Raw genomic sequence first — 25,071 nt, forward strand, 5'->3', positions numbered from 1 at the left:
CTCCTTACAGGCAGTGGAATAGTCCTTTAAACTTGATAATCGTTAAAAGCAATTAGAAGTTCTTTTCAGTTAAAATGTAGAGAGCAAGAGGAAGGGATCCCTACACATATATATATTTAGGATAAGCATGTGAACCTACCCCGTGCAGAAAGCCATTTGCGCTCTCTCCCTACCCCACACCCCACCGATTGCAAGAGCCCTAAGAAACTGTGTCAGAGGTTTTCCTCCCAGTCCCACCTCACTTGCTATCCAGAGACTCTTTCACAAGTTTTTCCCTTGCCACCAAGCAGGTATTGGTTGCAAGCAGAGGTTGGAAGGTTTACCCTGTGTAATTAACAAGATAAGTGAGTACCCTGGCAGGGGATGGTGCTGGGATGGTGCCCCAGACCCCTAATAAGGAACCGCTGAATTAGAAAATTTCTTGTATGAGGTTAATGGCATAAATTGGCCACGTGTAGTGTATCTCAAGCAGCCTGAAATGACCATTGTGGCCAAGTGCACCATGTTCTGTCCCACATTGTGGGTGTCTGGTGTGCATATGTGATGTCATGCGCTGCATGTGATGTCACACACTGGCAGGAGCCCCAGCCATTCAGAGGGCTCTCTAAGGCATCTCCCAATGGCCTTCAGAGATTGTAAGGGGCTCCATCAACCCCACCCATTGCTCCGTAGGAGCCCACTGCTGCAGCAGGTGGCAGCGATGGAGCCCATCACAGCAGCAGGAGGGCCTGCCAGAGCCCTTCCAGCATGGCCCCCTCATTGAAAATATTGGGGGTGCCTGTGAACTCAGGGCCCCAGAGAGATGGTGCCAGTGCTTGTGGCTTTCTGTAGTTTCTTATCATCAGATAATATGCATAAAAATGTCTGGCTTCCATGGTAACTCAAACAAACAGAGCCAGGAAAAGATCTTAAATTCTCCCAGGAAAACTATTGAATTATTTTGTTGTTGTTGTTCAGTTGTCTAGTTGTATCCGATTCTTCATGACCCCATAAATTATCTTAGTAACACTATTACAACACTTCATAGACCTTTTGATTCTCTTTCCACCTAGCTGCACTCATTCCTGCAGAGGCTCGCATTCAACAACAGTGCTGGGGATGAAATTACATTCAATGAACATGGGGAATTAGCAGGTGGATTTGATATTACAAACCTGGTCACTTTCCCAAATAATTCCTATGTCAGGGTCAAAGTTGGAAGACTGGATCCTCAGGCCCCTCCTGGCAAAGAACTCATCATTAATGGGAACGGAATCCAATGGCACAGAGTCTTCACTCAGGTAAGGAAATCACTGCACACAAGTGGGAGAGAGTGTAGTTTTGCCACATGAGGTGAAAAGGGAAGTGCTGCCCAACTTCTGCTGCCACTACTTAATAATGCTGCTCCTAATAATTTTATTAATAAATAAACAAATGAACCAAAGAGCAATATGCACAGAAGATATGTCACACCAAGAAGGACCAATGGCTATCAGAGAGTGTTGTCCAACATGCTTGTTTGTTGGTAGCTTTCCGGTTAGTAGTATTAGATAGAATGCTAAGCTGACTGTATCATTGTGAATGAACATTGTAATCTTCTAGTTTTTTTCTGATGCTGCTTGAGACTCTAGTGTTGAGTTGGAACGATAGAAGCAGGGATGTACATAGCGCAAAATATGGTCTGAAGCTCAACATAAAAAAAAAACGAAGATCATGGCCACTGGTCCCATCACCTCCTGGGAAATAGAAGGGGAAGAAATGGAGGCAGTGAGAGATTTTACTTTCTTGGGCTCCATGGTCACTGCAGATGGTGACAGCAGTCACGAAATTAAAAGACGCCTTCTTCTTGGGAGAAAAGCAAACCTACAGCATCTTAAAAAGCAGAGACATCACCTTGCCAACAAAGGTCCGTATAGTTAAAGCTATGGTTTTCCCAGTAGTGATGTATGGAAGTGAGAGCTGGACCATAAAGAAGGCTAATAGGCAAAGAATTGATGCTTTTGAATTATGGTGCTGGAGGAGACTCTTGAGAGTCCCTTGGACTGCAAGAAGATCAAACCTATCCATTCTTAAGGAAATCAGCCCTGAGTGCTCACTGGAAGGACAGATCCTGAAGCTGAGGCTCCAATATTTTGGCCACCTCATGAGAAAAGAAGACTCCCTGGAAAAGACCCTGATGTTGGGAAAGATTGAGGGCACAAGGAGAAGGGGACGACAGAGGACAAGATGGCTGGACAGTGTTCTCGAAGCTACCAACATGAGTTTGACCAAACTGTGTGAGGCAGTGGAAGACAGAAGTGCCTGGCGTGCTCTGGTCCATGGGGTCACAAAAAGTCCGACACGACTAAACGACATGTGCTGCCTCGGCACATATGGTTCCTACATTTAAAATTTCTGACACTCCTGTTTACGGATAGATCACCTGAATCCCCTAAAACATTTTCTTAATATTAACCCCTTCGTGTCCCTTTGGATAGGTGCCACCCCTTTCCTTATGTAATGCCAACTGCCATCCTGGTTATGAGAAGAAAAAGAAGGAGGGGAAGAAGTTTTGTTGTTATGATTGTGATCCATGTCCTCGTGGGATGTTCTCAGATGAGAAGGGTGAGAGATATGCCATATTATATTTTTTTATATGCCATATTAGCATATAAAAGTCATTTTAGAAACTTCTGAGCAAATCGGCAATGGGATTTGCTCTGTTTTATTCTACTATTAACAATAATCTCCCTGCTGTCTCAGTAAAAGCTGCCAGTATGAAGAAATTATATTAGCTTTCTAGTGGGTATAACATGAAAATGTGACTTTACCTGTAATGTTAAGATTTTCCATCACTTTATCTATATTGATCTTTGAAACGTTATTAAATATAACGTTCCATGATGTTTAATGCAGTTTCCCATTGCCAGTGGCTCACTGCTGTGGTGTCACATTTTAATAATGCATTTTACCGTTATAAATCACTAGTGTAGCTCCACCCCAAGATTGTTTTGTCCTGAAGACAGCACTAAAAATTTTAGGGGGGAGGAGGTAATAGGAGTGATTGTTTTTTCTCTAAGAACAAAGATTTTGGGGACAGGGTTAAAATCCTATAAAAATCACCCCTCTTGCTTCCAAGATTTCAGCTGTAATATTTCTCTGATTTCATTATGCAGTACCTGTTGTTCTACGAATATGGAAGAGGATCACTAAAAACATAGTTTCTCCATATAGGAAATGTTAAATTCCATGCATAACTTTATATTCAAAGCATCTAGGGCACTAGCATTTGCACTAGAAGTTTTGAAACTTTTCCTCATGGAAACACTATGGTAAGGAGTCTCCTGATTTTTTCAAGAAAACCACTCTTAAGCATATTCTGGATAGTTATCAATTGTCATGCAACCTTTTTTCAGGGTTGGAAACCTGTGCCAGATGTCCTGTGGATCAATATCCAAATGAAGAGCAGAATGAGTGCATTCCCAAAAAACCAAACGTCCTAGGCTTTGGTGAAACTTTGGCCATGGTTTCAACTTTCTCTGTGCTTTTATTCTCTCTGATTACAGCTATGGTACTTGGCCTTTTCATTAAGCACCGGGACACTGCCATTGTCAAAGCCAATAACAGAAGCCTCACTTACATTCTCCTCATCTCCCTCCTCTTGTGTTTCCTGTGCTCCTTGATGTTCATTGGAATGCCTAATAAGGCAACCTGCCCACTCCGACAAACAGCTTTTGGCATTGTCTTCTCTGTGGCCCTCTCCAGCATCTTGGCCAAGACTATTTCAGTGGTTTTGGCATTCATGGCTACCAAGCCAGATTCCACAATCAGGAAGTGGGTAGGCAAAAAACTGGCTTACACCATTATCCTTTCCTGCTCTGTGATGCAAGTAGGAATCTGTGCCTTCTGGCTGGCAACCTCTGCCCCATTCCCAGATGTGGACATGCACTCAATGACTGAAGAAATTATATTCTTATGTAATGAGGGGTCAGTTCTCATGTTCTATGGTGTTTTAGGCTACATGGGCTTCCTGGCCATTATCAGCTTCACTGTGGCCTTCTTAGCCCGGAAGTTGCCGGACAGCTTCAATGAAGCCAAGTTCATCACCTTCAGCATGCTGGTCTTCTGCAGTGTTTGGTTATCCTTTATTCCAACCTACCTGAGCACCAGAGGAAAATACATGGTGGCTGTGGAGATCTTCTCCATCTTGGCTTCCAGTGCTGGGCTGCTGGGTTGCATCTTTTCCCCTAAATGCTACATTATTGTGGTGAGGCCTGAGCTGAATAACAGGGAGCAGCTGATACGGAGAAAGATGTAAAGAACAGTATAGTTTGGCATTTCTGTATTTAGAATCTGTAGAATTGTTAGCATGGTAATTTCACCATCCTTTTTCAAGAAAGGAAGTTACCTGAAATGATCAAAATAACAGAAGAGAGTCTCTTATAATTTATATTCTTGATATCCAGTGTAGTTGCATATGAGGTGTAAATGAACAGGGGTGACGTGTATGAAAGAAACTATGAATGATTTCCAAGCACTTGAATGCCTACACGTCCCCTTGAATGCCTAAACGTCTTCTCCTGCATCCAAAGAGCTACCCTCTTATCTTCCCAAGAGGCCCTGAACCTCTTCTGAGGCTATTCTGGGGTGCAGAGAGAAGAGAAGAAAAATAACACAAGAACTTGAGAAGCTGCCCCAAGCCATTTTTGTGCTTATTTGGGAGATCTGGGTATCTATCAAGTTCATGTGGGACAGTCATGAGTTGCAGCAGGTTGGATTAGATGAAGCAGAATGATCCAGGGCCGCTGTGGAGAGGGCCATCAGTCAGTATGTGGATGCCAGCATCAGACTGGAAAACGTCTGAAAAGGCAGAGTCCTATCTGATAATAAGCTGTACCTTCCTGGGAGAAGGCAGACGCCTGACTCTATCCGGCACTCCTCCCTGCCAGACACCCCACTCCACAGCATCTATGCCTCTTGCAGGCTTTTAGAATTCCCAGGATAAACTTAGACTTCTACATTTCTGGAATCTCATACATCAATTGACATGATGCTGTGAAGGGAGACAGGAAGTGATTCACCTTGCCATAGGTAGAAACTGCTCTAGACTCAGTGGTCTCTAATACTTGACATAGCCCTGACAGATCAATATCACCCTAGAAATGGAGCCTGTTTCTACTCCCCACTCTTATTTGCACTAGGGGTAGTCAATCTGTAGCCCTCCAGATGTTGCTTAATGACAGCTCCCACCGGCTCACAACAGACCATTATTATCAAAGATGATGGAAGCTGTAGTCCAGAAACATCTAGACGGCATAACAGTGGCTATCACGGCCTTACACTGTTGGGCCACCCTGACAATCTTCTGGATTAATGCTTCCTACCAGAGTAAGAGAGAGATGTCTGGAACCAGTGGTTTTCAACCAGTGTGGCATCCTGGGGTGTCTTGAATGATGGTCAGGGGTGCCACGGACAAGACTGGCCTCTGTCCCTCTTTCCTTCCCTCCCTCCTCTGATGCCCTCTTGTGACCCAGCCTCCCAAAGGCTTGCACAACCTTGGCTAGAAGCTCCCCTAGGGAATGTTGCCTCGGGGGCTGGCCAGGGCTGCTCCCAAGGCCCCTGTGGGGCAGTGTTAGGAGGTACCTCTCTTTGGGGTAGGGGGGCAGTTCAGAGACCAGGGGAGGCGGCAGCAGCTACCCAGAGGACTCCCAAGGAGAGGGCAGAAGCGACGTGGCGGAGGGAACACGTGAGGGTGTTTGTAAAAGGGTGGGAGGCTGCCAGCTCTGCAGGCAAGGGGTGACATAACTGGGCTTTGGAGCCCCACAGGGGTGCTGCAGGAAGAGTGTAGTTGGTCAAGGTATTTGGTTTGTTTTTAATTCTGGGTGTCCTGCATTAGCAAACAGATAGGACAAGATGACTTTGGAGGTCTCTTCCTAACCTTTGATTCTGTGATGTGACAGATATGTTTACTTTGACAGTTCTCCTACTGGTGATGCAACAAAGAGCCCAAAAACATTGCAAAAGTAATTATCTCCTCTATAATTATTAAAATTATGGTAATCAATTCACCTGGAAAAGCTCCAGAAGGCTGAATGGGAAATAAGAAAAAATAATTAAATCTGAAATGATTAAAAGCACCCCGGTGTTCCATAGAGAGCTAAGGTAAGCTAAGGAGAGGTGAGGCCAGCTTATGCTTTTCATTGTATTGGTTAGATTTCAAATGATAGGATTCAATGAATTTTTTGTGACAGTGCTGAAGTTTATGAGAAGGTGGATACCTGCCCCTTTAAGTACAGAATTGGCAGAGTCAGTGGTTTCAAAATACATCTTGTTCAAGTCAGGCTGATGATAGTAACAATATTGTAGAGAGGCAAATTAGAGTCGGGGTGAAGAAGGATATTTGTGATCAGGATGCTGTTGCTGCTGCTTCTCCTGCTGTTTCCCAATATGGTGCCCAAAGTGCATACTGTTGTTTGCAGCGGAAATAATCCTGTGCATATTCCACATGAGTGGTATGAACAAGGGGACCTTATCATTGGTGGGATAATGTCTCATATCCAATACATATTGCCCAGCATTTCCTTCGATGAACACCCATCTCAGGTCTTTATTAACAGCCCAATGTAAGTAAATGGCTCTTAAGATCATTTCATTTATTCTTTCTACATTTATATCTGAGTATGAAGTACTTTATAGTACTATAGAGACTATAAGTACATCTGGAGTGCTCTGGTCCATGGGGTCACAAAGAGTCGGACACGACTAAACGACTAAACAACAACAACAAATAAAGTACTTGGTTTGCTTTAAAACCCAAAGTAAGATTAAACCAAATAGTAAGATTTTATAATACTATTTTACCCTTGATCAGAGCATCCTCCAATGAAGCTAGACCTCCCCAGTCACAGGGGCGGCGTTAGAGTTCTGCAATAAGTGGCCACACATTGGGTACAAGCCATGGGAGTGCTGTCTCAAATCCTGGTAAAAATGGCGCTGGGCTTTGGGAAGGAGGCATGGGCTCTGACAATATCCTAGAGTCCTCCTCCCCACTTCCCAAAGCTTAGTTAGCGCTTTCCCAGCCTTGGGAACGGGCTGCCCACAGTAATATCACATGGCAGACTTGCATTGGGGAGATCTGGGTTCAAATCTCCATTTACTTGGCCAGCTACACACTAGGGGCTTTCATGCATAAGCAAGGGGAGAGAGGAGAGCTATGAAACCCAGCTTGAGCTGCTTTAGTGAAAGATGGTGTAAGATAGAAGTTATGTCTAAAGCACTTTGAAAACAATCAGGGATAAGCATTAAATGCACTGAGTAAGAATTGGATGAGAGCCACTTTAAAATCATCACTTCCAGATCATCAGTCGGCATTCTTCATATCCAAAATGGCAGCTGCCAATTCCATTATCTTCATTTCATACCAGTTTGTGTTGCTAAGGACAACAACTGATGAAGGGGCTTTTTAATGATTTCAATAACTGTACATGTTTCTAGTAATAAAAAGCAACGTGGTTAGAAAAACAGAATGTTATTAAGTGAAGATCACTTCTCAATCTTCATGTTCAGACAAATAAAAAATTTGATTCGGGTGGAAGAGAGATCCAAACATTAACTCTATAGAAACAAAATCATTTCCGTATTTCTAACATGATTTAATTGAGGAAGTTGTATCCCTCAGATCTAAGTGTTGTGCAGTGTTTAATTCCCTATAAAATGGTAAGGCATTTTCTTTGCAGGGTTATGAGAAAGTTCTACCAACACGTCCTCGCCTTGGTGTTTGCTGTTGATGAGATCAATGAGAATCCCAAGATCTTGCCCAATGTCACTCTTGGATTCCACATCTATGATAGCTATTTTGATTCAAGGATGACCTACCGAAACACTCTGGATATGCTCTTTAATTCACATCACTTTGTCCCCAACTACATATGTGGCATTCAGAAAAATGTAGTAGGAGTCATTGGGGGACTTAATTCTGACACCTCCTCATCCATGGCAGACATCTTAGGTCTTTACAAGTTTCCACAGGTAGAATATGGGTTTTGAAAAATTGATATTTCATGCCGTAGTTCACTCTTTTCTCCTCCCACTAGGAATCTGTTGATGCCTAAATTTGAAGTGGCAGAATGGAAAAGGGAAATGGATTGCAATTTATGGAATATTTTTGGGGGAAGTATAATATTATTACCCAACCGGGTACATGAAAGGACCTAGGTTCTAAAGAATGTGTGTATTATATATTTAATGAAAGATTTTTAGATATCTTCCAATATTATAAATGGGGAACCTTCCTGTATAGGTATGATGATCTTCAGTATTGTCCACTTTTTTTTTAATAAATATTTTTTTATCAGATTTTCCATAAAAAATTTTTTTTACAAAATTATACATCCATTTTTAACTTAAACCCTTTTTTCCAGAACTTCCCTCAGCTTGTCTGATAATTTTCCATTTATTTTTTATCCTCGTCTCACATTTCCCAATATTATATTGTGCTCAAATACTCTTAATCACATCATATTTTTAAACAATATTTCTAACAGTAATTTTACAGAGCTTCTTGAAAGCCAACAAACGTTATTATTATCATCACGGAAATTTTTGATATACTCTGTAAATTTCTTCCAGTCCCCGGAGAATCTCTGGTCACATTGGTTCCTAATTCTCCCCGTCAATCTGTCCATTTCTGCGTATTCCATCAGTTTCATCCTCCGTTCTTCTTTTGTGGGCATCTCTTCCTGTTTCCATTTCTGTGCCAGCAAAATTCTGGCTGCTGTTACTGCATACAAAACTAATTTCACATCTTTTTTACTAATTTCATTATCCAGTATTCCCAACAAGAGAGCTTCTGGTTTTTTAACAAAAGTATATTTCAGCATTTTCTTTAACTCATTATAGATCATCTCCCAGAAGCTTTTTACCTTCTTACACAGTATTGTCCACTTTCAGAGGCTTATTGAAAACAAATTTCTTGTTATTTTTCTGGCATTTGGGGAGGGATGTATTCTTACCAATATGGTGTTGTTCTGCTGCATTACTAGACTTCTTTTTAGTTGCCTTAATTTTTGCTGGATTATCCTTTAGGATCTTCTGAATCCTTCCATTCCCCCCGCCCATCCATGGTTACTATTATCAATCTCCCCCCCCAACTGTTTCTCTTATTTTCTCCACAGTGGTACCTTGGGTTAAGTACTTAATTCGTTCCGGAGGTCCATTCTTAACCTGAAACTGTTCTTAACCTGAAGCACCACTTTAGCTAATGGGGCCTCCTGCTGCCGCCGCGCCGCCAGAGCACGATTTCTGTTCTCATCCTGAAGCAAAGCACTATTTCTGGGTTAGCGGGGTCTGTAACCTGAAGCATATGTAACCTGAAGCGTATGTAGCCCGAGGTACCACTGTATTCCATTTTTACCATAGGTTTTCATACATTACAAGCATTATTCAAATCCCGTCAGAGTTTTTAGTTGTTTTCCGTGTTCACTTAAATACATTATGATTTTTCCCCATTCCTTCTTAAAGTTCTTCTCTTCTGATTTTCCCGGTCATTCCAGCATTTCAGCATAGTCCATCAACTTCAGCAGCCATTCCTCTCTGGTCGGGCCTTTATCTTTTTTCCATCTTTGGGCCAATAGTATCTGTGCTGCTGTAGTCGCATACATAAATAGTTGCTTCTGCTCCTTTGGTAGCTCTGCATCTTTTATATGTTATGGCTTATTGTGGTCGAATAAAAATAAAATGCACAATATTTAGGAAATCTTCTGAATTTCCAGGAGATCCTCCCAAAAGAGTCCTTAGTAGAAATGCCATCAACCTCTCTCTACAAGTGTTATAAAGATTATATACCAAAAGATCAAATGATCAATTGCTTGTATTTCTCTAGTTCCACTTTGGAGTATTGTTGAAGGCAGTGCAGGATAAAAGCTCTCCTGTTCTTGGAGAGAATCCTTGTGTACAAGTATGCAGCTGTGATGACTCCCATAACAATAGGAATTAATATCTACAAAATTAAATGAACAATATTGTTTGTTTGGTTTTTGAGCAATATATTTTCTATGTAAATTGGGGTCGGCCCTGACTAAGATTAGTAAATATGGGATATACAGGATTTATACTCAGAAAATGGGTGCATTGTGAATTCTTGTTTCCACTTGGAAAGGTCTGGCTCTTTCCTTTTCAGATTTCATATGGTTCATTTGAACCAGCCACAAATGATCAAATCAAACGTGGTTTCTTCTACCGCATGGTCCCCAATGAAGATCTTCAGTACAAGGGAATTATCCAGTTACTTCTGCATTTTGGATGGAAATGGGTCGGGCTCATCACTCCAAATAATGAAGCTGGAGAACATTTCTTGCAGATCATTGAACCAATGCTTTTCCAGAATGGAATCTGTTCAGAATTCACTGAAAAAATAGAATACAATCTGCATTTCACTGGTAACATACTTCATATGGTGGGTGAAACAAGGCTTTTGACCCCAGCTTTCATGTCAAGCAAAGCTAATGCAGTTGTTATATATGGAGAAAGTACATCTATTTTATGGCTATCAAGTACTATAGAGGTAAGGAATATGATTCAGCTGATATTGCCTCCATCTAAGAGGAAGCAACCTGGAGGAAAAGTATGGATTACAACAGCCCAAATTGATTTCATATTATATGCTTATAAAAAAATTATTGAAATTAATGTACAAATGTTCCATGGTGCTATCTCGTCTGCGATTCACTCCAATGAGATTCAAGACTTTTCAGAATTCCTAAGGAGTGTAAAGCCTTCCTGGGCAGATGCAGATGGTTTTATCAACGATTTCTGGGGACAAGCATTCAGTTGTTCACTTTCAAATTCCACAGCGTCAGAAGACACATGTACTGGAGAGGAGTTGCTGGAGAGCCTTCCTTCACCATTTTTTGAAATGAGCATGACCGGCCACAGCTACAGTATCTATAATGCTGTCTATGCTCTGGCACATGCCTTACATATTAGGTACTCCTCTGAAGCCATCAGCAAAAGGACAAAAGGTGGAGACAGACTCTCTTCTCAGAATGTAGAGCCTTGGCAGGTAATGTTTCCTCTTATAAAGTGTTCATCTTGCAAAGTGTTCAGTGTTCTGCACTGTGTTGATAATATAATGTGAGTTGGCATTCATCTATAAGTAAATAATTAAAGTAATAAATACTTCAAAGATTAACTTTAAATTATTTCTTCTCCTATAATTATACTAAGCAGACTTTAGATTATACAGACTTTCATAAGTGACACACAAGCAGCAACTACTTGACAAGTTAATATTTTTTCTAAATATTTAAACATTTACAACTGGCACTGTTCCAATATTTCTACTGGCATTTAATTAGACCAGTGGTTCCTGATTTCCTTCTGAAAATTTTGATAACTCTATGGTAGTTACTGTGCAAAGCAATGTTTGGAAGAAAATGTGGGGTAGCCCAGACTAAGCAAAGGATTTTAAGTATACTGGAAAATAGACCATAAAATTGGTGATTTTACCATGCAAAAATGACCAAGATTTAGTTGGAGAGGAGACATATTTAATTTCATTAAAGTATAGTACAATGTAGAAATTATGACACACATACACATGCTGCTAGAAATGTCATAATTTCTTCATTGTACTATACATTAATGAAATATATACCAGGAACCAGACAGAGGGCCTTCTTTGTAGTGACGCCCTCCCTGTGGAACGCCCTCACTTCAGATGTCAAGGAGATAAAGAACTACAAAACTTTTAGAAGACATCTGAATGCAGCCCTGTATTGGGAAGTATTTAATGTTTGATATTTTATTATTATTATTTATATGCACCACTCCTCTGGCTGGGATGCCTCAGCCACTTGAGAGTGTATCTCAAGCTGCCTGAAATGACCCTTGCGGCCAGGTACACTATGTTTCAACCCACATTGAGGGGGTCTGGTGCGCATGTGTGATGTCATGTGCTACATGTGAGGTTACAGATTTGGAGGCACCCGTCCAGGCCCGTCCGGGCCTTTCAGAGGGTTCTCTAAGGCTTCTCCCAAAGGGTCTGTAAGGGGCTCCATCACCCACTGCTGCAGCAGGAGGTAGTGATGGAGCCCATCACAACAGCAGGAGGGCCCACCAGAGCCCTGCCGGCTGCAGAATATTGAGGGCTCCTGGCCCCATCATTAAAAATGTTGTGGGTGCCTGGGAACCCAGGGCCATGCAGTGATGGTGCCAGTGCCAGGCTGTTTGACTACAGCTGCTCATCTGATTGGGGTACCCCAGCCACTCTGGGAAGTCTCTGTCAAATTAAAACACAAGACATGAAACATTTAAAACTTCCCTATACAGGACTCCCTTCAGATGTCTTCGAAAAGTCAGATTGTTATTCGTTTCCTAGACATCTGATGGGAGGGCTTTCAGCAAGGCAGGTGGCTCAGTGTAACCACACTTTCTGCATTCAGCATCTGGGCTGAATGACAGGGGTGCAGATGCTCCTTCAGGTATATAGGAGCAAAGACGATAAGGGCTATACAGGTCAGCATCAACATTTGCATTTTACTTGGAAACATACTGGGAGCCAATGTAGTTCCTTTAAGACCAGTGTTATATGGGACTTCCGGGGGCGGCGCGAAACTGTAATGGCGGTCCTCTTCGAGCTCTGAAGAGGGGCTCCGCGGAAAAGGGTCGTTCGCTGCGGCATAGCGACGACCCATCAAGATAAACCACGGGTAGAGGGAGCCCGTGGCCGTGGGACTCGGCGGGCACCAGAAGCTGCTCCGAAAACACAGAAGGGACCCCGTAAGGAGACCCGGAGTGAAGGAGGGGTAGCGGTGCTGTGAGTTCATCGCTCTTTCCGCGGAAGCGAAGCCGCGCGGCTGTTACAGATGAGCGCTGATCCTTCTTCCTAAAATCAACGCTAAACTGCAAGCAACATACCCGTGAGTAAAGGGGTTTAAAATTTGGCAGAAGAAATTCGGTAAATTTGGCTGAAAGCGGGAGACGAGAAAAGGGAAGTCCGTCTTCCGACATTGCTGACAAGATCAAAGCAAAGCTTTTAAAAACGGAAGCGTTTGAAACGGGACTGTGGGAAGCTTAAACTTTTTCGTGCTATAAGATCTGCTTATTTTACTGAGCTGAAGGTGGAAATGGACATTGACTAAAAGAAGTAGTAAATGGTGACTTTCCTCCTATCTTTTTTCTCCTTTGGGCTGTCTTTTTTAAAGAGCCAGATTGTCGGGCTGCCAGAGAGAGAGACTGTATCAAACTGCGGAAACAGTTGCAAAACTTTGCTGAAACGTAACTGTTATATTTGAGCAGAAAAGGCTGAATGGGATACTGTTACAAGCACCTTTCATGAAACTTTGTTGATCTATAAAAGGTGCTTTGGGAAACTTTGAGTTTATGAAGGGACTTTTGGACTAATGAATCTACTGCTTTGAAACAATTTGGAACCTTAATGGCGGATTACTTCCTTCTTTGTCTTTGAAACCTGGTGGTACTCCCCCTACAGGGCTTTCGGATTATAAAATCCTGGGAACTGACTTTTGTTTTGAATTCCATCTCACTGGTTGTTTACTTCTGAATTTGCCTTTCCCATGGAACAACAGACAATTTGACCTTGAACATTGACAGATGTGTAATGAGTGGTGCAGGGAGAACAAGAGCATCTAAAGCAAAGGAAACTAAAGAGGCTAAGGAAAAAGAAAAGGAAAGAAGACAATTTGTACAAACAACGTTGACCCAAGGACGCCGTTCGTCGGTTCCAGCTGTACTGGTGACCCATAGAGAACAAGGGGAAACAACTGAGAAGTCCACTGAGGAAGATATGGCAGCAGGTGGGTCAGATACACTATTAAAACAAATATTGGAGCAATTATCAAGTCTAAACCAGAAGGTGGACGACCAGTCTGTGAAGATAGATAAAGCAACTTCCTCGATTCAAAAATTGACTGACCAAGTTTCCCAGCACACGCAAGCCATAGAGAAATTGCAAGGAGCAACAGCGGAAAATCGGGAATTAGCTGGAGAAGCAATCCAGAAAGTGGGAGTTCTACAAAAAGAGGTTGAAGAAATAAAAGGAGAAGTTAGGCCCCTGCACAAACAGGTGGGTGAACAACAAGTCTATCTGTCAATGGTGGAACTGAAAAATCGCGAGAGCAACATCAAATTGAGAGGCATCCCGGAACTCGAGCAAGGAGACTTGATTGGATACTTAACACAGGAATTCTCGAAGTTCTGGGGTTTAAAGGAAGATATAGATTTCAGGATAGTCTCGGCATATAGACTGGGAAGACTGGTAAGGAAAGACAGATCCAGAGACTGTTTGATAATTTTAAGAACAAAGGAAGAGAGAGACAAGATCCTAGGCCTTCATTTCAAAAAAGCAATTGAAATACAAGACAAAAGGGTGGAAATCTACAGAGATATTCCGAGGCAACTGCTGGACCTTAGAGCCACCTATACAGAATTAGCAAAATTGCTGAGACACAACGCAATTCCCTATAGGTGGGAGTTTCCACAGGGATTATCCTTCACCTACAAAGAAAGGAAGGTTAAAATAAGAACACCTGAAGATAACCAAAAGTTCCTTCACGACCACGGAGAAGATCTCCAAAAAGGAGCGGATTGGCTTCCAGGCTTACCAGCACCAATACTGCCCGGAAGTGGGCCAACGCCTACACCCTCGGGATCTGAGAAAAAGGAAGACACCCCACCTTAAGAACATTTTAAATAAAACAGGATGTCTCTGCAGCTACTTAGTTGGAACATAAATGGCGGGAATTCTCCGGAAAAAAGGAGAAGGATATTTCATATCCTAAAAAAAGAACAATTGGATGTAATATGTTTGCAAGAAACACATGTGACTAGGCTCCACAGGAAAGTATTAATCAATAAAAGACTTGGTCAAGAATTTATCTCATCAGACAAAGTTAAAAAAAGAGGTGTTGTAATTTATGCAAAGGAGAACCTGTCGCCAAAATTTTTATTCAAAGATGATCATGGAAGAATTCTCGCAATTGAAATCCAAACACAAGGGGAAAAGATTTTGATACTAGGAGTTTATGCGCCAAATGATGGAAAATCAGAATTCTACAAGAAGCTGCATGAGACAATGATGGACTATTTGGACTATGCTAATATCATTGTGATGGGAGATATGAATGGGGTGGTGTCTACAAATATGGACAAATCCCAAAATCAAAACTTGACAACAGACGGCAGACTCCCTAAAACCTTTTTTGAAATGACAGACAATATGGACTTGATTGACATCTGGAGGACAAGGAACCCCTTGGGTAAAGAAGGAACCTTCTATTCTGAGGCCCACTTGTCATGGACACGAATCGACCAAATTTGGATATCTAGAGGGCTGGCTCCGAAAACGAGAAAAGTGGAAATCTGCCCAAAAACCTGCTCCGACCATAATGCCTTAAAAATGGAACTGAGACTTTTTCCAACTGGATCCTTCAGATGGAGAATGAATGACACCTTGTTAAGAGATCAAGAGATTGTGAAGAAGGCCCAAAAAACATTAAAGGACTACTTTGAAATAAATTTGAACACTACGGTGGAGAAAAGAACAATCTGGGACGCAAGTAAAGCTGTAATGAGAGGGTTTCTGATTCAACAGAATTCGATAAAAAGAAAATATTGGAATGGAAAAAAAGAAAAAATTTTAGAGAAAATAAGTGAAGGAGAGAAAAAGCTGAGAATTAAACCAAAGTCAAAAGAGGTGCTAAGAGAGATCAAATTTCATCAAGCACAATATTCGAAACTGATCAATCAAGAGATTGAGTGGAAAATCAAACAAATGAAGCAGAGATCGTTTGAATCAGCAAATAAATGTGGAAAGTTGCTGGCTTGGCAATTGAAAAAAAGACAAAAGTTAAATACGGTTACAAATTTGGAGATTCAAGGAAAAATAGTTCAGAAACCAGAAGAAATAAGAAAGTGTTTCCACAGATATTTCAAAGAGCTCTACGCACAGGGGCCTCAGAAAGAATCGGAAATGGACCAATTTCTGGAAACAAATGGATTATCTAAAATAAGCCAAGATAAAAGATCAATCCTTAACAGCAAAATAACTCAACAGGAAATTGAAGGTGCCATCCAAAACATGCAGCTGGGCAAATCTCCAGGCCCGGACGGACTCACCTCCAAATATTACAAAACTTTGAAGGATTTCTTGATACAACCGTTGTTGGAGGTTTGTAACCAGATCATGGAGGGGAGGAAGGCACCGGAAACGTGGAAAGAAGCATTTATCACATTGATTCCTAAGTCAGAAAGGGAAAAGACTCAGCTTAAGAACTACCGTCCCATCTCACTCCTGAATGTGGATTACAAAATTTTTGCAGACATTTTAGCAAGTAGACTTAAAAATGTATTAAATGAAGTAATTCACAAGGACCAAGCAGGCTTTCTCCCTGGTAGACATATGTCGGACAATACCAGGAACATTATTGATATATTGGAGCTGTTGCGAATTAGAAACACAAGGGCTGCTTTAATCTTTATTGATGCGGAGAAAGCATTTGACAACATTTCTTGGATGTTTATGAAGAAGAACTTGAAAGGGATGGGAGTGGGACGGGGGTTTGAAAATGGATTAGAAGCAATTTATGCAGAACAAAAAGCTAAACTGATAGTGAACAATGTGGTATCGGAGGAACTTCGAATTGAAAAAGGGACACGACAGGGGTGCCCTCTATCCCCTCTGTTATTTATTTCTGTTCTGGAGGTATTGCTGAATATGATTAGGGAGGACCAGTTGGTGCAAGGTATAGTGGTCGGAGCGAAACAATACAAACTGAAAGCTTTCGCAGATGACTTAGTCTTGACATTACAGGAGCCAGAATCTAGCACAAAAAGAGTTTTGGAACTTATCCTGGAGTTTGGTCGGGTGGCGGGATTTAAGTTAAACAAACAAAAAACTAAGGTTTTGGTTAAAAATCTGACACCTACAGAGATAGAGGGGTATCAGAAAGAGACAGAGTTAAGCGTGGTTAAAAAAGTGAAATACCTGGGAGTATCCTTGTCCACTAAAAATTTAAATCTTTTCAAAGATAACTATGAAAAATGTTGGTTGGAAATCAAAAAAGACTTGGATATATGGTCAAGATTGAAACTTACCTTGTCAGGCCGAATCGCAGCTATAAAGATGTGTGTCTTGCCAAAAATGTTATTCTTATTTCAAACCCTTCAGGTCGTGGACAGAATGGAATGCTTTGGAAAATGGCAGAAGGATATCTCTAAGTTTGTCTGGCAGGGCAAAAAGCCCCGAATAAAATTTAAAATACTAACCGACTCAAAAGACAGAGGGGGATTTGCCCTGCCGGATTTAAGGTTGTACTACGAAGCTGCAGCCTTCTGCTGGTTGAAGGATTGGTTTCTGTTGGAAAACACCGATGTCCTAGATCTGGAAGGGTTTGACAATGTGTATGGTTGGCATGCATATTTGTGGTATGACAAGGCGAAGATTCACAAACTGTTTAAAAACCATATTGTCAGAAAATCAATTTTTGCCGTCTGGATGAAGTATAAGGATCTATTAGAAAGTAAGACCCCGAGGTGGTTATCACCTGTGGAAGCTAAGATTTCTAAAAAAAGGCCCAATATGGAGGCCTATTGGCCAAAATATTGGGAATTGATTGAAAGAGTTGGAGATAATTGGAAGCTCCAAAGCCAGGACAAACTAAAAGGTAAGGTGCGAGATTGGTTACATTATGCTCAAATTCAAGAGGTATTCAAAATGGATAAAAAAGTGGGTTTCCAGTTGGAGAAATCGAAACTGGAGACGGAGTTACTAGAACCAAGGACTAAGGTACTTTCAAGGATGTATGACTTGCTGCTTAAATGGAACACACAGGATGAGACAGTTAAATCTGCTATGATTAAATGGGCACAGGATGTAGGACACAACATTATGTCTGAGGACTGGGAAAGGTTATGGAACACCGGTATGAAATTCACGGCATGTAGTGCCTTGAAAGAGAACATTATGAAAATGGTATACCGGTGGTACATGACCCCAGTCAAGTTGGCTAAAATATATCATCTTTCTGATAATAAGTGTTGGAAATGCAAGGAGGCAGAAGGGACATTCTTTCACCTCTGGTGGACCTGCCCGAAAGTAAAGGCCTTTTGGGAAATGATACATAATGAGCTGAAAAAGGTATTTAAATATACCTTTTCTAAGAAACCAGAGGCCTTTCTTCTGGGCATGGTGGACCGGAAGGTGCCAAAGAAGGACAGAACCTTGTTTATGTATGCAACCACAGCAGCTAGGATTCTCATCGCTAAGTTCTGGAAAACACCAGATTTACCCACACTGGAGGACTGGCAGACGCAGTTGATGGACTACATGGAGTTGGCAGAAATGACTGGCAGAATCCGAGATCTGAGCGAAGAAACAATGGAGGAGGACTGGAAAAAATTTAAGGACTATTTGCAAAAACATTATAAGTTGTTTGAATGTTAAGATAGCGCACGATTAAGAAACATTATGCTTCTGCATTTTATTTTAAGCAAATGATAAAGTAAGCATTGATGGAAAAAAACGAGACATATTTGAAACAAAATATTATGTTTATTAAGAGTCTTAAAATTAAATCACAAATTTCTGAAATTGGTAACATAATATATTTAAAGGTATAATAAGATGGGAAACAAGATAACAAATTGCTGAACTGGCTAGAACAATGAATGCAATGCTGAGAGGATGTGAGGAGGTCCAAAAGTTGAAGGACTGTTGAAGGACGTTAAGGAAAGTTTCTTAATATTTTTTCTTTGTTTATTTTTCTTCATATACATACATATAAAAAATGTTTCTTGTATGTTGCCATGTAAACAAATTTGTTAACCTGTGAAAAGAAACGCAATAAAAAATCTTTTTTTAAAAAAAAAAAAAAGACCAGTGTTATATGGTCCTGGCAGCCACTCTCAGTCACCAGTCTGGCAGCTGTGTTTTGGATTAGTTTTAGTTTCTGAGTCAACTTCAAAGGTAGCCCCACATAAAGTGCACTGAAATACTCCAAGCGGGAGATAACCAGAGCATGTTCCACTCTGGTGAGACAGTGCACAGGCAGGTAGGTAGGGTCTCAGCTGGAATACCAGATAGAGCTGGTAGACAGCTGCCCTGGACACAGAATTGACTTGCACCTTAATAAACATCTGTGAGTCCAAAATGGCTCCCAGGCTGCACATCTGGTCCTTTAAGGCCACAGTTACACCATTCAGGGCTAGGGAATCCCCCCACACACACACCTACCTGCCCCCTGTCCCCAGAAACACTACTTCTGTCTTGCTGGGATTGAATCTCAATCCATTAGCCACTATCCACCCCCTAACCGCCTTCAGACACCCAAACAGGATGTTCACACCCAAACAGGATGACTTCTGATTCTCTTTCCACCTAGCTCCACTCATTGCTGCAGAGAATCTCATTCAACAACAGTGCTGGGGATGAAATCACATTAAATGAACATGGAGAATTAGCAGCTGGCTTTGATATTACGAACCTGGTCACTTTCCCAAATAATTCCTATGTCAGGGTCAAAGTTGGAAGACTGGATCCTCAGGCCCCTCCTGGCAAAGAACTCATCATTAATGAGGACAGAATCCAATGGCACAGAGTCTTCACTCAGGTAAGGAAATCACTGCACACAAGTGGGAGAGAGTGTAGTTTTGCCGCATGAGGTGAAAAGGGAAGTGATGCCCAACTTCTGCTGCCACTACTAATAATGCTGCTACTAATAATTTTATGAATAAGTAAACAAATGAACCACATTCATAAAAAACAGCAATATGCACAAAAGACTTCGTGAATTTTTCTGTTGCTGCTTGAGACTGTAGTGATGAGTTGGAATCATAGAAGTAGGGGTGTATGAAGGTGTTTGTCAGATTGGCTTCTGCCACGGGCCCAGGCCCAGGAGGAGACCACAAAATGCCTTCCTCACAGTGTCTTGGAGCCCAGCTGCCCATCCATGTACCCCATGGGCTGCTGGGCAAGTCATGAAGGATTCTCTCTGTGCCTCAGTGGAGGAATCCAGCTGCTGGCATTGGCCATCAGAGCAGCTGTGCGGCTCCGCATCCCCAGTTGGCCAGTGGAACTATCATAAGTGTGAGCGGAGTGCCAAGCAGGGCTTGGGGGGAAGAAAAGAGAGGGAGAGAGGAAGGAAGGAAGGAAGGAAGGAAGGAAGGAAGGAAGGAAGGAAGGAAGGAAGGTGGTGAGTGAAAGGGGGATGCAGGAAAGAAGGCAGACAGACTGACCAAGGAGGGCAGGAGGCAGAACCGATGGCCAAGGAGAAAGTGACCGAAGGAGCACAAAAGGTGACAAAAAACAAACCTTTTGAGTTTCTTTTCCATGGTCCCTCCCAACTTTGGAGGCACTGATATATCTCCTTGCCAACGCACAAGGGAGCCTAGGTACACCACTGCATTGAAGGCATCAATATCCTCAAAAGCAGATCTCAGTTATACTGGAACTAAAGATGGCAGTATGATTGCTCTTGCTTTCAGGATATATATTGGTAAAGAAAAACAGCGCTGTGAAAAGCTCAACCACAGCTGACTTATGAAGGAGAAATCTTCAGTACTTTGGTCCAGAAAGGAATTATTATTTTAAAAGATATTTATTAGATCTGCCTTAATTCCGTTATGCCTTGAACAATGCCTGTTTTCTCAAAATAAATACATAAATAAACTCTGTATAAAGTAAAGTACCATTGGAATATTGACTTAAGATAGTCCTCTTTCAGGTTCACATGGATAAGCATTTTTGGAATATTTTAATGCCCACATCCATTTTGCTTTCAGAATTGTTAAACCAATATTTGCTAAATACCATGCCCATTTCCTTGTATATGAAGGATGAAGAGATTCTTTTTTCATATATTGAGAATCATTGGGGGAAATGTTGGAAATATTTCTTTTTGAAAAATGACACCAGAATTTATAAATTGATTTTGTAGAGAACAAAAAGTTCCAACTTATTATATGTACACATTGTATTGTAGTCCCCTGTCTTTTTATAAAGCTGGTTTTATAAAGCCAGTCCATCACAACCCCAATACATCTGCCCACCATCTTCATTTCATCTTCACTTTATTCCAATGGTATAAGCGGTAGGGGCCATCCAAATATGAGCAGAACCACAATATTTCACTACTTCCAAATCCCAACACCTTGAACCTCACTAAAGGGACATCAAGTGAATTTCCTAAAGCAAAGGGCATGAGGCTGCAATTCCATCAAAACAAATAACCAATAGTAGTATTAGATTGAATTATGTGATGGTTGCAGCATTAATCAATCTAGATATGAAAAATTGTAATCTTCTTGTGTTTGTATGATGCTTAGAACTGTAGCTTTTTATCGCACTGTATGTGCTGCTTTGGCACATTAACATTTCTGGCCCTCCTACTTACTGGTAGATCACCTAATGTTAGATGAATCCCCTAAAACATTTTCTTAATATTAACCCATTCGTATCCCTTTGGATAGGTGCCACCCCTTTCCTTATGTAATGCCAACTGCCTTCCTGGTTATGAGAAGAAAAAGAAGGAGGGGAAGAAGTTTTGTTGTTATGATTGCGATCCATGTCCTCGTGGGATGTTCTCAGATGAAAAGGGTGAGAGATGTCATAGTACCATATACAAGTTATTTTAACATATTCTGATCAAATTGGAAGTGGGGTTTGCTCTGTCTGATACCAATTTATATTGTTTATGAACAATAGTAGAATGATTTCACTTCAGTCTCAGTAAAAGCTGCCACTATGAAGAAATTATCTTAACCTTCTAGGGGGTATACCATGAGGATGTGAGCTTGATCTGTAATGTAAAGATTTTCCAACATTGTAGCCACACAAATTCTAAATTGTTTAATGCAGTTTCCTATTGCAAGTGGCGCACTGCTGTACTGCCACATCTTAATAACACATTTTAACAATTTAAACCATGATTGTATGTCCGCCTGCTCTGTTTTGATGCAACAAGACGTAAAAATTTTACATGGAAGAAACTATAGTTTTGGGGGAAGGAGGATGCAATAGAAGTGGTAGTTTTTTCTCTAAGAAGAAAGCTCTTTGGGGACCTTATCTTCAAAGCATTTAGGACACAAGCATTTTGAGACTTCCGGGTTGGCGCCTCTGGCAATGGCGGATTTCCTCTGATCGGGAGGAATCCGCTCCGTGGAAAACAGGGTCTGAACCGCCACGGCGAGGCGGAGACCCATTAAAAACCACAGGCGGGAGAAGCCTGTGGACGTGGGATTCGGCTGGCACCTTTTGTGCCCCCCTACTCGCGGGGAGACCCGATTTCGGGGATCCGGAGCGATGTGGGGTGAGCGGCGTGGTGCTTTGAATTGACTGCTTCTTTCACGGAGTGAAGCCGCATTGCTGTTGCCGGAGAGCGCTGACTTTTTCCTGTGGACAATTGGAGTCTAAACAACTACCCGTGAGTAGAACGGAAAATTGGATTTCTAAACTTTTTAATTTGGCATCGAAACGGGAAGGTCTCAAACAGGAAGTCCGCCTTCCTTTCTTGTAAACAGAGTAAAGCAAAGATGTTGCAAGCTAAAGCCTGGAAAGTTTTCTGTAAAGGATTAAATCTCCATCGGTTAAAATAACTAAACCCCCCTTGGAAGCAGGAGAAGAGGGGGGAAATTCTATTGTTTAAGCCTGCAGGAGAGAGAGTGAAGAAAGATAAATCATCACCGTTCCGAACCTGGGAACGGACTGTCAGTAAGATTAATGCTTCATTGACTGAGAACAAAATGATGTTGACAGATAGTTAAATAAGAGTAATACATTGTTTCAATTGTTTCCTTTTACATTTAAAAAGGAGGGGGGAAGTAACTGAAAATTGAAACTAGCTCGGTGGCTGGATCTGTGCTTAAAAGGATGGATACAAATAGAAATTGTTTTCTTTAGAGGGAGCTTTTGGAACTGTTGCAGGAGTGGATCCAGGGAATTTTCCAGTTGCAGAGATTAAAGAGTGTGAGAACTAGAGTTTGACCTTGGACAAGAATGTTGACAGAAGAAGCCCTAGTGATTGCATTTTGCAAAACAAGTGTTTTACTGGAACAGATTCATGAGAAGACGGACGTGAGGATTACTAAAATTGACAACTTGGGGGGGGGGGAACGGCCGAGTTGGGACAAAAAGGGAATACGTATACAGAAATTACTCAGGAATTGACCCAGGAATCTGTTTTGACATGGCAAGCTGTGGAGAAGATGAAGGAGAAAGTTGTTATTGAATCTCAAGTAATTCAAGTGGAGGGAGCCCAGAGGCAATTTGATGAAAATAAACTGTTGCCTTTTATGATTGAATCTAGAGAAAGTCAGATTTGGTGGGATGAAACCCTGCTTGGACTGGAGAAGGAAAGTTGGATAGATGCTCCTATGCAGGGATGCTTTGGCCTTTGGGATTTGGATTTGGGTCAGAGTGGTGGGGAGAGTGGTGCTCTGAAATATCTTTTGGACTTTAGTTCTCACTATGGAGAATGGGCTGACCTGTTGAGAAGGAATAAAGACATTGCTAGGTTGGAACTCCCCGAGATCTACTCCTCAGCGCCAAAGGAAGGAAATTAAGACCAAGATCAGCAGAAGACAAAGTAATGTGCATGGATATATATGAAGAAGATCTGCAGAAGGGACAGGGAAGATAATTAAGAGCCTCGGACAGAAGGTCACCAGGTTAATGGACTATATGGTATTGATAGAAAGGGCTGACAGAATCCGAAACCAGGGAGAGGAGACGGTGGAAGAGGATTGGAATTTTAATTTAATTTTATTTAGAGAAATGTAAAATTAATGAGTGTTAGAAAAATGTTGGAATGAAATTATATGGCTTTAGTAGAAATGTTATAAGGAGTTAAGTATAAATAAGTTTTAGGGTATTAATGGTAAGATAAGGCTAAAATAAATTATGATAATTATATGATAGAAAATAGTGGAAAGGATGGAAAGGATTTGCTGAAACAATTAATAACTAGAATACAAAAAGGGAGGTGTGAGGAGGTCGATGAAACAAGTTAATGAAAGATAATGATATGGAAATATTGGATGTTTTTAATTGTTTTTGTTTTGATGTATTTGTTTTTTTATGCTTTGCTTTTTTATGTATATGTATTGTAATGTGTTGATTTGTACTGTTTATTTTTTTCTGTTTCTTATTCTTTAATTCTTAAACTTTTAATAAATATTATTTTTTTAAAAAGGACACAAGCATTTGGGCAAAAAGTTTTGAAACTTTTCCTCATGCAAACACTACCATAAGGGGACTTGTGTAAAAACAAAACAAAACAAAACCTCATAAGCTTATTTGAGTTGTTTCCAATGGTTATATCACCTTTTTTCAGGATTGGAAACCTGTGCCAGATGTCCTCCGGATCAATATCCAAATGAAGAGCATGATCAGTGCATTCCCAAGAAACCAAACGTCCAAGGCTGTGGTGAAACTTTGGCCATGGTTTCAACTTTCTCTGTGCTTTTATTCTCTCTGATTACAGCTATGGTACTTGGCCTTTTCATTAAGCACCGGGACACTGCCATCGTCAAAGCCAACAACAGAAGCCTCACTTACATTCTCCTCATCTCCCTCCTCTTGTGTTTCCTCTGCTCCTTGGTGTTCATTGGAATGCCTAATAAGGCAACCTGCCCACTCCGCCAAACGGCTTTTGGCATTGTCTTCTCTGTGGCCCTCTCCAGCATCTTGGCCAAGACTATTTCAGTGGTTTTGGCATTCATGGCTACCAAGCCAGATTCCACAATCAGGAAGTGGGTAGGCAAAAAACTGGCTTACTCCATTGTCCTTTCCGGCTCCATTGTTCAAGTGGAACTCTGTGTCTTCTGGCTGGCAACCTCTGCCCCATTCCCAGATGTGGACATGCACTCAAGCAGTGAAGAAATTATATTCTTATGTAATGAAGGGTCAGTTCTCATGTTCTATTGCATTTTGGGCTACATGGGCTTCCTGGCCATTATCAGCTTCACTGTGGCCTTCTTAGCCAGGAAGTTGCCTGACAGCTTCAATGAAGCCAAGTTCATCACCTTCAGCATGCTGGTCTTCTGCAGTGTTTGGTTATCCTTTATTCCAACCTACCTGAGCACCAAAGGAAAATACATGGT

At 41.4% G+C, this 25,071-nt stretch overlaps 2 long non-coding RNA genes across 2 annotated transcripts; both read left to right on the forward strand.

Moving 5' to 3' along the window:
* Window positions 1-520: 520 nt before the first annotated feature.
* On the forward strand, window positions 521-3,707 carry LOC308572338. The gene is made up of 3 exons (XR_014001732.1): window positions 521-1,280; window positions 2,457-2,583; window positions 3,375-3,707. It is a non-coding gene; the product is annotated as an uncharacterized lncRNA (long non-coding RNA).
* Window positions 3,708-9,765: 6,058 nt separating this feature from the next.
* On the forward strand, window positions 9,766-24,471 carry LOC308572334. Its single transcript, XR_014001728.1, has 4 exons — window positions 9,766-11,017; window positions 19,356-19,583; window positions 21,442-21,568; window positions 24,303-24,471. It is a non-coding gene; the product is annotated as an uncharacterized lncRNA (long non-coding RNA).
* The last annotated feature ends 600 nt before the right edge of the window (window positions 24,472-25,071 follow it).

This window comes from Podarcis bocagei (genome assembly GCF_964188305.1).
Source record: "Podarcis bocagei genome assembly, chromosome: 13".
Classification (NCBI taxonomy): domain Eukaryota; kingdom Metazoa; phylum Chordata; class Lepidosauria; order Squamata; family Lacertidae; genus Podarcis; species Podarcis bocagei.